We start from the raw sequence: 13888 nt of genomic DNA on the forward strand, positions 1-13888 counted from the left end.
GCTATGGAAAGGCTCTGAAATCAGGGAGGTACCTTGTCTGATGCTCTTGTCTATGAAGCACTTCAAAACAAAGCTATTTCAAAAAACACCATGCCTAATATCCCTTTAAAATATAAACTATTCTTTGCACAAACACAAAATACAGAAATCCTAAGGATTTAAGGTTTTCCCAATAAAGAGCTAGATTTATATCAGATGCAATAAGTATGAAGATGTTTCATGAATTCCTTAATACATACAATTATTCCTATCCCATGAGGAAAATTCATTGTCCAGCTAACAGTAAAGATAGCCATATATTACAGAAAGCCATGAGAGGTCACCATACTCTTTTATAACCAGGAAAAATGCTGTTTCCAAAGTATGTGCACATACCATGTCGTCGTCATGAGATGGATTCCCTAGCTCCTTTGCCTTGCCCTATCACATTTCCTCCACAAACATGCTTAGAGAAAGAGATAAATGTTTTCTGATAAATTATTAAAATCAGAGGAAATCAGAAATGCCAAAACCGAATCTTAATGTTTTACAAAAAAAACATATGAAGGGGAAGACTGGTCTGCTATACCAAAGTGTTAGAAGCAGACAAGGTGCAGACAGTACTGAGAAGTGGATCATTTCTTACCACCATCAGTAAAAATACAGCAGTTTGGGACTGGGTTATTTAATAATTAACATGAGGAATCCTCAGAGACTGTCTTGTCAGAAAAAGCATTTTTGGAGTAAACCAACAACTTCAAAAAAAGAAAGTCACCACTCCAGATGGTATATACCCAAGAGTCTATAAAGCTTAATTATGAAGTGGCTGAGCCAACAACAAAAAGATCCAGTCTCTTTTTCTAAGCAGCCCAATGTCTCAGACGTCTGGAAAGCAGAAATTTTAACTTTGTATTGATTTTACAGAATCATACAGAATGGTTGAGGTCAGAAGGGACCTATAGAGGTCTTCTGATCCAACACCACTGCTCAAGCAGGACCACATAGAGCTATTTGCCCAGGACCATGTCCAGATGGCTTTTGAGTATCTCCAAGAGGGACTCCACAGTCACTCCAGGCAGCCTGTGCCAGTGCTCAGTCACTCTCACAGTAAAAGTGTGTTTCCCTTTTCCATCAGATTCCATCTGATGCTCAAATGAAACCTCCTGTGTTTCAGTTTGTGCTCATTGCCTCTTGTCCTCACTTAATTATGAAGTTTACTATGCATTTTAGCTATAAATGTTACCTGGAGAATTTTAAACTAATCAAATCTTTACACCAGTACCTGACAACTGGCTGTTCAGAAATAATTAAAAATAGATAAGTAAAAGACATGGAACATCACGAAATAATTAAACTTATCCAGTATGGTGTGTACCAAAAAAACCATCTTTCACTCAGTCCTTGAGGTGAACTGCAGATGTCAACAGTGTAATGAATGAAATAAATTTAGAAATATGTTATATTTAGACTCACAAAAACGTGTTTGTGTGGTTTCACTTAGAAGAGCCTATTAAGAAAGCTATGTATTCATGGAAGAAGAGGTAATAAAGCTATAGACATAAATATGTAGGGAGAAATTATGTATAATATTATACAAAAATACACGCTTTGGTCTATTTTGATACCTCTGTCTCCTAACATGTTGAATTCTAAATGTGGAATCTTTCTATAACAAGCAAGGTGAAGAGATTTTCAACAGCAGTGATTATAGCTCCTCCAGATTGTTGAGTTAAAAGAAGATATGTAGCAGCAATGAAAGGACTTTTAAACATGTTGAACCATTGAGTGGACAGAAATTGCTGATTCTGAGAAAATGTGTTAGTTATAAGGCTAATATTTTTTGTACCAGACAATTGTTTTTTTATTGTTTGCTATTGTTTGAAGGCAATAGTTTCATATTTCACCATGCACCATAAATTCTTAATTTCTGGTTAACAGGTGGCATAACTTATTTCATAAAATATTACCTACCAACTCAGAAAATTTCTGTTTCCCGCATTATTTTAATATAATAAATTTGGTTTTCCTTTGGAAAAATATGATCTTTATTTTTAGATTCTTAGTGTGAAGCAGTTGCCAATTCTTTATCATCAATAATAAAGTGAAGTATAAGATAAGGTTAGTAATATTTTATATGCAGGATAGGAAAAAATGCCATTTTTGTGTTGGGTGCTGTGCAAATATGAGAAGCTCTTACAAATCATTTGACAATTGCTGGAGATGGAGTCAGGCCAGAAAGAAAAGATGTCCAAACACAGGAAGTTTATTCAGTAAATTGAAATTCAAGCTTGAAAATTGAAAAGTTTGATTTTGATCTATCTCAAAGGGCACCTTTTAGCTTTGATTTTCTTTTTTTTTTTTTAATAAAAGACAAGTCTTATTAAATGTTTATCTTAGAAACAGTTTATTTGCATACTCTGTTTCTTGTTCCCCTTAATCTTGTGGTGTAATTACTGCTTAAGAAGCTGGGTTGAAAATGCATTATGATATATTTGAGATACTTTATCCTGCTATTGCACTCAGGAAAGGTTGACATATATTTCCAGCAACTGCAACTCAACATGCTGTTCAAACACCTACTTCATGTGACCTTTCAAAGGAAATATCTTGTGGGATTGCTATAGTCATCCAAAGGGAAAAAACATATCAAATTCCTCAAATATATTTCTTAACATTTCTCAATGACAATTTAAAATCCTGTTCATGTTGCTGTTTAAGGTGGTCAGTCCCAGATACCTACATCACACAACTGAATGAAGCATGAGATGCTGTAAGAGCAACACTGCTATTATGATTAAAGATCTCATATATGAAGCCTGAAGCATGAATGATCCCATTTTATACTCACAAACCAAAAATCAACCTGTATTCCTAAACATCAGTGCATTCAATCATCAAGACGTTCTGGAAACCCTCAAGTAACTTAAGTCCAAGATTTGTGTATCTAAAGTGGTTCATGGGTATTCCAGGGTAAAATATCAAATAGCCTGTTACCATCTTTTTTGTAAGTCCCTATAAGGTAGTGCCATCCTTGACCAGAATGCAGAAGTAGAGTCATTTGTGAGGTTTGCAGATGACTTTACAAACCTATGTGTGCTATGTAAGATTTTGTTGCACAGTTCAAGTCACAATTCAGTACCTGAAGCAGTCAAGAATGTAACAGCATAACTATCCATAAGGAAATTCATGCTATATTTCAAGTCTGACCAAATCCTGCAAAGAGACAAATTTCGTACAGTTGAACAAGCTTGGCAGAATTTAATCAAAGCCCAACAAAAAGTTAATCCAATTGAGTTAAACTTTTCAGTCTGTTACATTTAAGTTCAAACAAATAGTAAGCAGTAACAGTAAGGAGCTTTTGTACTGTGGAGAGATGACTGCTGGGCTTTGCCTATGGATAGTGAAAGAACAGACAGTTAATCTCTCTCTCTAGCTTCTGATATTCCTCATAATGAACAGCTGCTGCAAATCATGTCAGAAATAGCAGTAAGTAATATGCTCTGAATCCTCCTTGTGGAAATATATCCCTGGTGAGATTCAGCTCACATGATTGTGGATGTCTGCATCTGACCTAGCTGTCTGGAATTCCTTAAAGAGAAGCAGGTGCTTAGATAGCAAAATGTATATGATCCTAATGTTTCAGACTCACTAGTTCCTACCTGTCACCTACCTGGACTTCTGTAAGGCCTTTGTATCCCTCCCCCCAGCAACATTCCTGCCTCTAAATTGGAGAGATATTGGTTTGATAGATAACTGTTAGATGGACAAGGAATTGGCTGGATGGCCATGTCCAGAGAGTTACAGTCAATGGCTCAATGACCAAGTGGAAATCAGCAGAAGTGCCATCCCTGAAGGGTCCATACTGGGATCAATACAGTTTAATATCTTCATCAATGACATAGGTAATGGGATTGAGTGCACCCTCAGCAAGCTTGCAGGTGACACCAAGCTGAGTGATACAGCTGATGTAGATGTCATCCAGAGGGACCTTGACAGGCTTGAGCAGTGGGCCCATTTGAACCTCATGAAGTTCAAGGAGGCCAAGTGCAAGTTCCTGCACCTGGATTGGGGCCATGCCCAATTTCAATGCAAGCTGGAGAGTTAACTGATTGACAGCAGCCTTGCTAAGAAGGTCTTGGGGATAATGGAAGAAGAAAGATTGGATATGAGCCAGCAATGTGTGGATTATAGCCCAGAAAGTCAATCATACCCTGAGCTGCATAAAAAGAAGCATGGCTGGCAGGTCAAAGGAAGTAATCTTGCCCCTCTTCTCTGCTCTTGTGAGACCCCACCTGACATACTGCATCCATCTTTGGGGTGCCCAGCACAAGAAAGAGATGGACTTGTTAAAGCAGGTCCAGAGGAGGGCTACAAAAATTATCAGAGGGCAGGAATACCTCTCCTATGAAGAAATACTGAGAGAGCTGGGGTCGTTTAGCCTGGAGAAGAAAATGCTTCAGGAAGATGTATTGCGGCCTTTCAATACTTTAAGGGGGCTTACAGAAAAGATGGAGAGACACTTTATACCAGAGTCTGTACTGACAGGGCAAGGGTTTTAAACTGAAAAAGAGTAGATTTAGACTGTATATATGGAAAAAAATTTGTTGCATTGAGGGTGGAAGGTTTCAAAGTCAGGTTAGATGGGACTTTGAACAACCTGTCTAATGCAAGATGTCTCTGCCCATGCTGAGGGATTGCACTAGATGACTTTTAAAGATCCCTTCCAACACAAGCCATTTTATGATTTTATGATTCTGTGATTCCCCCAGAGTATTTCTCCAGGTTCAAAAGAGTGCAAAAGAGTATCTATTTATGTGTCTAAAATCTGATGACTGTCAACTGACACTGAAATTGAAATTACACTTTTACTTTGATCTGCTTTCCAATGAAAGTCCACATGGGTGAATTCCTTCCCCTATTCTTTTCAACATTGATATCCACTATCATGTGAAAAGTTTAGATAGCCTTGACAAAAATGTTAGTCATAGAGATGAGTCATAGTTTTGCTTACTGTTTATAAAGATGCTCTGATGCTTGGATGAGCTCAGTCACAACATTGTTTGGTGGTGGTAAAATAAAATATTTGAGAGTATATAGAATAAACAATTGGAAAATAATTGTGCAACATTACTGCCTGTTATATAGCCTGTAGTTCACATTTAGTGCCTAATAGCACAGAGCCATGAAGCACAATAGTCTTCTGTGATCAAGGGATTAAGATTCTTTTTTACACCCCATACAATGTTCCAGTGAAAAAAAATTGCTGTGCCATGGTCAGGGAGCACTGATTAGCTTCTGGTCACTGTTGATGGCAGGTAAAAAGGACTACATGTATCAGGATTTCAAACTTTCATGACATCTTCCAGGCAGATGTCTTCTGGAAACTGCTGCATGAGTGCCATTGACCCTCTACTAAATATGGATTGTATAAGAAAAGATTATTTTTATCCTCCTTAATTCATTTCCAACTTTATATGCACCCCTCATGTACACAAAAAGAACATAATTTTGTTCTAAAAGCCCCATGGGTCAAGGACTGTGTAAAAATTCACAGTAAATAAATCCCAACAGTGGCTGGTATTTCTTTTCTTGAATGTATGTGGATTATAAAATAAATATTTAATTCTTTTGAGAGAAACAAAATATAATAGAAAAATAAAGAAGTTATTTTATTCAATCACAGTCAACTTTTACATTGAACTGATTACAGTATGGTCTTGACTTGCAATGACATTAATAATACGAGAGCACCTCCTATTGGTGTTCCATGAGGATATGCTTGCCTCAATATTTGTAAATGTAATCACTTAAATAACAAGATTTATTCTGACATTTAGCGTTGAATAAACAGGAATCATTTTTATGTCAGAATTTGGGAAGATTTAGTCTTTGAAAATACTATATACCAATTTATGATAACAGTAGTATAACAATTAACAACTATCAAAATTATTGTTTAACTGGAGTTTTATTTGATGGTATATACATTTTACCAAGAAAACATTAATTCCCTGATTTCTCAATCACTTACTTAAGAGCAGCTTTTGGCTATATACGTTATATTTATATTTATCAAAGTAACTTGAAATTTCAGTACTTTCAAGCATGATTTTTCCCCCAAAATTTAGTCTAAGAATGCACTTAAAAATAGATGCATCAATAGAATTGGGACTCTTATTGAAGAGTCCCAATACAAAGACCTGTGCTGCAGTGTCTATTCTAGGTCACATTTTTGTAAATGATTACGCTATGAGAAGTTCAAAGACAGCAGCATCTAAGATGAAAACAGATACGGTACATGTTTTAATTGATATTGATAGGTTTTTAAAATTTGAAAAAATACTGTTTCACTGTTGTTATAAAACATTTTCTTTGAAAAAGAGGCATTTTAAATCTTTTCATCAAGAAATACTGCAAATAATTATTCTATTTGTTTAACAGCATTGCTGAAAAAGTAACATTTGAATTTTCTTAACAGAATTTTCCTCCTGATATTTTCACTCTGCTGTAATTCAGAACTTCAGCTCTACTTCAGTATAAATTTCTAGATATAGTTCTCCATCTCTAGCTACAACAATTTTTGCTTTTTACTAAAAGATGTTGGCCTGAGTTGACATATTGCAACAAAGTGTTATGTATTTTAGGTCCTTCCCTGCTTTAGTTACTTGGCTGTACCACATTTCATAAAATTTATCATCTTAAGAATCCCTTTCCAACAGCAGCTGGAAAAGGCAACATGGCACAACATGAATGACTGTTTGGCTCTTAAGGCCAGACTGCAGGTAACTTTGGAGAAATATGTACCTGTAATGATAGTGTGGGAACTGAAATTAGGCAATAGTAGTGATTCACTAGTAAAATCAATAAATGAAAATGGAACAGGAATTTGATGTTTATGTTTGAAATAGTATATAAAGTCAGATGCATTATCATATTGGTCTCATTCTGCAAAAAAACATTCTTTCCTCCAAAGAAAGCTACACTACCATGTAAGGTATATTGTTATTGAAAAGTGTAAAATTAAAAAAAATCTGAACAGAGGAATAAAAATAGCAATTTTTAAAACATGAGAAATTCCAAACAACGTATAAAATTAATACAAATCTTTTGGGTCTGCTGATAAAACTAGGTATTGTACTGAAATCTGTCTATTCAACTTGATGGATCTGAGACGATTCTTTAGAAGTCATGTTTATACAACAAATCCCATTTATTTGTTATTGTCTTTGTTTAAAAGCTTTCTCATTAAATTGTGGATGTATAAACATTTACATATGATTAGGTTTAAGTATAGATGCATATATATGAAAATATTTGGGGTTTGGGGGGTTCTTTTTTTTGTTCTTTTGGTTTTTGTTTTTGTTTTTTAATTGAGGATGCTACTGTCTTTTTCACAATTTCCCCATAAAGGAGTACTTTGTTTCTTCCTAGCTGAGGATAAAGTATTAAATCTTGTAGACCAAAACCAGGCTTTGAACAAATTACAAAACAAAAGGTTCTGCATAACTGTTTGCAGAGTGAAAGCTATGCTTTTGACTGATTAATAAGTTGAGTTTAGTATCAACAAGAAACTTAGACAATTGGTTTCATGTAAATCTCTGAAGATTTTACTTGTGCTTGAACTGAGTTAGTGCTCTATAAGTCAAAGGAGAAGGGATCAAAAATACTAATTATTTTTCAGGATTTATATAATTGAGAAAGGAAAATCATAATGAAATCAGGATGCTATGCTTCATCAAAGTTCAAAATTAAAAATTATTTCAATATCTGTACCCTGGGTTTTTGTTGCCCATTGCCCTTTCATTGGAAGTGAAAAAGACTTAACTTTCTGAAATGTGTAGCTACTTCTAAGGAACTCTGAGTTAAGTCAGTACAGAGGCAGATATAGAATGAAAATAAAGTTTGTATATTTAGGATTAAAGTGGTGCAAGACACCAAATATATGTATTTAGAAAAGTCATCTGGTATTTTACCAGTTCTATATAGTTATGAAAGAATTGTAATCGTGTACATTTTCTCACATCTAGATGTAGAATTCTGTTTGTAACCGTAACTTTGCTGTTTTCTTGATTTTTATTGACCCTAATGTATTAGCCCCAATGTATTGTTAAAATTTTTTCTATAGAGCACGGGTGAAAAAAAAAAGAGAAGCAATAAGTATATCCTTTCTTCATTGACTGACTTAAGAGTAGAACTGGCTTTATCTATGTAGCCATGATATCCTGTTAACTGGCACAGCAGCAAGTGTAGTGACTATTCTTTGTATAAACAATTGCAGGGTGAACTTTTTTCACTTTGCCTGGGCAGCAAAAGTCTCAGAACCCCCAATGTTAATGTTCATTTCTTTGCGCAAGAAGACAGGAGAGCAGAAGCACAAGTAAAAAAGAAAATAATGAAAAAGGCCAACAATCACTCTGCAAAGATGAAAAAAATCTGCATGAGAATTTGTTTTCCAAGTCTTTAGAAATATTTTTCTTTCTTAATATCTGATTGTTCCCAGCCTGTAATGACAGTTGAATATTCCCAACACTGTTGATATGTAAAATCCATAAAGACTTGAACTGCAAAATATTTTAGCACTGTGAATAACACACAGTCAGTACCTCAATTAAGCTTTTTCGGCATGATCTTCAAAATAGGTACAGTAATGTTTAAGTTGTAAGAGCTATGCTATGTTATTTATTATTGTGACCAAGCTGGTCATGCTCTCTGGGTACATGCAGTTAAAAACTTTTTTTTTAATATCCCCAGATATTAAAAAATATATATCCCCAGATTCTTTCACTTCCAGTTATGCTGTCCTCTGCCATATTTTTAAAGTTAATTGAACTCTGTGTTCATGTTTTCATTTTTATTTTAATGAAGAAAAAAATGATTGTTAGATATAAAATCTAATCAGTATTAATCAATTAATTCATCTTACACTGTACTTTTTACAAAAGTAATGTACCAAACTGTAGTGCCACAGAGAAAATTAGTGGAATACAAATTTAAACAGAATTGGCAGTTAGCTTTACATGCTTCTTTCTCCCAGTATGATATGCAGTAAGTGCCACTGGTAGAGGGTTTTATCATTTTGTGTTGTTTTGGAGTTTTTTCTAACTAGATGTGTGAGAAAGAGACAGTAGAACAAGCTTTCTTTTCTTATAAAGCCTCCCAACCTCAGAAACTCTGAGTGTCGTTAACAATGATAGGAGCAACCTTCAAGAAAAGAAGTTCCAACTGAAGCTAACGAACAAATTACTCCTTTAGGGTGTTTTGCAAGCAGCTTGGAATCTCTCTTGTTTACTCTCTTTTTTTCATTGTACCCTTGTACATTGTAGTTTTTCAAATCCATTCCAAATAATCATATCTCCAAATAAATTTTGATTGTTCTGCCATTCTCACTCTAACCTCATGACGTGCAGCAGCACTGCATGCTTTTCCAGGAAACTTTATGTCAGTAATCTGTATTTCAGAGTCTGAACTCTTAACACATATCCGGGTGATCCCATTCATACATGCATGCATACGCATGCTTTATATTCTCAAGCTCTGACTTTTTTTCTGGCCCATCCATATACTCTAGCAGCCATATGATTTCCTAATGATATCAAATTTCTAACTTACATTGATCCTACCTCCTGCTGCCCTTCATTACATCCTTGGAGATCAGCGTGCTCCTCTTAGAATACATTAGTCATTCATTACTAATGCCATAAAAGCCCTGAAGTCCTAGAAAAGTCTTTCTTTTTACCTTTCTGTTCCCATACTATTAATAGATAACTCCCAGCTGCTATTTCATTTTTCTTCTGTCATGAAAGCTGTAACTACATGATTAAAATGTTGTGCAGCTCTAAAACTACTATCAATTATACTAATTAAGGTCAAATAGAATGGAACAGCACTCCTTGTGGAAAACAATGTAGGCAATGTAAACCTCGATTAATTTAAGGCATCATATGTACATATGACAGTTTCTACAGACCTTATTATTAATTATTTCTAGATTGTCTCTTACAATCACATCTCTAGGACTTATTTTGCTCTTTTCCTTCTGAGAACAAAAAGCACTGAAGGAGAGGGGGAGGGTTTTGGTTTTTGTTTGTTTGTTGTTTGTTTTTTCTTTGCTTGTTTGTTTGTTTGTTTTACCAGGGTAGGTAGAAATGAACTCTTTTTAATAAAAAAAATGTATTTTCTTGCATTTTGCTTGTGTTTTAAAAAAGTCCACTATGAATTTTCAACATTTGCCTTCCCTGCAGCTACATAAAAGCTAACAAGTCAAGGAGGACTTGACATAACTAAGAGAAATATACTCTAGCTAGATCTAAAATCAAGATTTACAATGGAAAATTAATATGTTTCTTCTCAGCAGTGTCCCTCAGTGCTGTCTATCTGAAAGACACTGTATGAAATTACATTTGTGGGAAAATAGCATATATATTCTAAGAGAATTTTTGAAGGAAATTAATGTTCGGATTTCTGTTTTCATTCATGTAAATTGTTTTCATTCTGAGTGAGAAGAAGCCAAAATTTGTCTCAAGGAATTAAAAAAAAACACAACAAAACAACAACCCACCAAACAACCCACCCTTAAATGTTTCTAATTATTTATCAAAATATGACAGCATTTTCATCTCTTTACTAACAGACCCTATCTAAGTGATGTCTCCTCATGTGCAGTCATCTCTGAGTAAACAGTCATTCTGCTTAACCAGTAGGGGACCACAAGGAAGATATTTTTCATTTTAAGGGATGCTCAGAACTGGAACACGTTCCCCGTATTGGTATGAGCACTGTTCAGTCCTGACTATCATAGCGTCTTGCTGTTTTCCTGGGTATCTGGGAGTGGGGTCCTTGAAGGCAGTTGAAAAAAACTATTTGTCATGGGGAGTCAGTATGCTCAGAGAATACCATCCTCAAACACGTATAACCTTGATGAACATTTCTTTGAACATGAACCATGGTCAGTTGCAAGTTCAAAAAAATGTTTCACAACAGAAATGAAGAAAATATCACATGGGGATCCTTTGTTTTAAAGTTTTTGAAGCATAATCATTACCACGTTATGAATGTCTCTAATGCTTCAAGATGTTGAATAATACATAAAGTGAATGAAGGTGAGGGGTTTGAAAGAGCTGCTTGAGAGAATAAGGGATCACAGGCAGCATCAATGACCCATTGTAACACATTGCAGGCAAAATGATCTGTAGCTAAATTATTTAGACTAGATAAGTGTTGTAATTAAAAGTAGTTATTATTCCTCCCTGATTACTTTCTAAATAACTTCAATTAATGAATAGGATATTTTCATTAAAATATTTTTAATGATCAAACATTTAGAAATGTTTTACCCATCTTTTACATTTCTCCTAAATGAACTCATATTCACTTACAGGGATATTTCACTCATAAGAGATGTTTTGGTAAGCAGTGAAAGCTTGAAACTGAAATTTGACACAGTCTCATTTAAGTTACAAAGACACAACTGAATTTAAATAAACAGAGCTGCACCAGTTTAAATGTGCTGGAGATCCAGCCTCATGTAACTTAAAAGATATTTACTGACAGTTATTGATTATGTGTTCCTTATCACTGTGAGACAAAGCTCAATAAAATCACAAGGAATTTTTCCGCTAGTTCAATAGATTTAGGACAAGGCCTTCACTTGGTAGGGCTTCTTTCTAACATTTTTTTTTTTTTTCACAATACCCATTTATCATGTAGAATTTTCTATTCTTTTCTAGTCAGGAACCATCTAGGTAATATAGTCTAAAAGTGCCTTTATGAAAAAATGTGATTTCAAAAATGTAAATCTTAGTCAGAGTTTAGATTTCTGTCATGACAGCTATAATGTTTTCTACCAATTTCAGGAGGATATCTTACAAGCAGGGATCACATGGCAACTGACAAAATGATTGGCAAAGAGACCTTGGGGCTAGAGGTTGACTGAGGCTCCCAAATGGCATCTCGGAGGCTGAAATATGAAGTAAATACATATTTCCATCAGCTCGCAGAACAGAGACTTAGAACTTACATGTAGTTTTCAGTGTGTCCACAAAAGCTATTTTATTTCAAGTGCCAGATTTAGTTTGTATTAACAATTCTATGCCAAATCAAAACACAAAAAGGAAAAAAACCACATCAGTCTTGTCCATAAGGATACTAGCAAGTATTAGAAGATTATTCTTTTTTAATTGCAAACTGGTCATTTATATCAACTTTGGAATGTCATAAAAGTCAGACAGTTATAGTTGTTTTATGTTTTGGTGTTGGTTTTGGTTTAGTTTTGGTTTTTTTTTTCCAGGGGGCTTCTTCTGGATTGTACATATCTAGCAGTTGCACACAAATAAACTGGGAAATTCTACAATGACAAAACCCATTTGTATGCACAGTGATAATATAAAGTCTGTTTAAAGGCTTCCCTTGGACTTAGGTGCTTCACAGACTTTGTTCTTACCTTTTGCCACAGGGATGAATTAGAGCCACACTGCAAATTTGATTGTGCATAGAGAGAGTGGGTGAGGAAAGCTGTGTAGCTAAAGGCTCAGGGTGCATCTTCCTGAGACAACACAGGAAAAAATTACAAAAATAAAAAGAAAATATAAAACGATTAAAAATTGCAAAGACATATGGGAATGGAAGGGGACACTGAGGTGGAAGAAACTACATACTAACACATTAGATAGAAATTTAATTGTTTAAAGCAATATGTTTCTTAGCAGGTTACTGGTTTAGACCTTCACTGAAATCAAGGAATGATGGCAAGGAAATGTCAATAAAGAATTCTCTCATTTAAATAAAAAATAATATAAACTGATTTAAGGAAACAATTTTACCAATGGAGACAAAGCTGGATTCAGCAATTCAGGATACAGAAAGCAAAAATAGACATGAATATTACTTTTTAAGTCCAAGAAAGATAACAAAGGTCATACAGGTTATTAATTTCAGAAAAGAAAAGATAAAATATGATTCAAACTTTATTAATTTCATCCAAAGCAGAAGAAATGGAATATATGGGTCATTAGTTTTAATAAGAAAACTTAGAATAGATTATATTTTTTTAATTTGTAACTGCAGTAAGGCAGAAAATAAAAAAAGTGACTAATTACCAAAGCCAAGGTAAGGTTATATCATAAGGTATACTTTAGAATCCATTTAGGAATGTATTTGGATTAAAGAAAGGTACGAAGGAAAATATGAGTTTACATTCTATTTTAGCAGTATAGGGGGTAAAACCTAGTAAATATGGAGTGGCAGAGCATCTCCATATGAAGTCAGCAGAGTCAATGACAATACTGCGGCCTGTGCCCAGATTATTTCAAGCATCTCCTCAATGGTGTTGCTTAAATAGGAGCAAAGTGTGTGCCGCCATGGCATAACTAACAAAGGTGAGAGGCCATTTCCCTGCAGAGCAGAACATTCACTGACCCAGCAGTATGTATGGGACTATATAAAATTTCTTGTGTCTAAGAAGATATGCTTTAAACAAACAAATAAAAGCTATTTCATAAAACTAATTACAAGCAAGAGGATCCCAATAGAAATAGTATTAAAATAGCAGATTGTATAATTTCATAGAACCAAAGAAAGTGTTACAGACTTACAACTTGAATGAAATATTGTGCTAATAGGTACTACTGTACAAAAACAACTTCTTGATGTGGCTTTCAGATATAAGGAATATGAGAGAAAAACCCACAGCAAAGGTCTAACAGGATGCAACTCCTACGTTGTCATGTTGGTATTTCTCACAACTTTTTCTTCTGAGGATATTGAACCTCAATTTTAAGCAGAATGAATCAACAAACACTCTGTTCTATATGTCCCAATGTCTGCTTCAGCAAATAAAATATATATATTAATATTTGTTTTGCAAAGATGAAATACAGATACATCACAATCTCAGCCTTGCAGTTGAAAAGTA

This window comes from Falco rusticolus, chromosome 5 (assembly GCF_015220075.1).
Source record: "Falco rusticolus isolate bFalRus1 chromosome 5, bFalRus1.pri, whole genome shotgun sequence".
Lineage (NCBI taxonomy): Eukaryota > Metazoa > Chordata > Aves > Falconiformes > Falconidae > Falco > Falco rusticolus.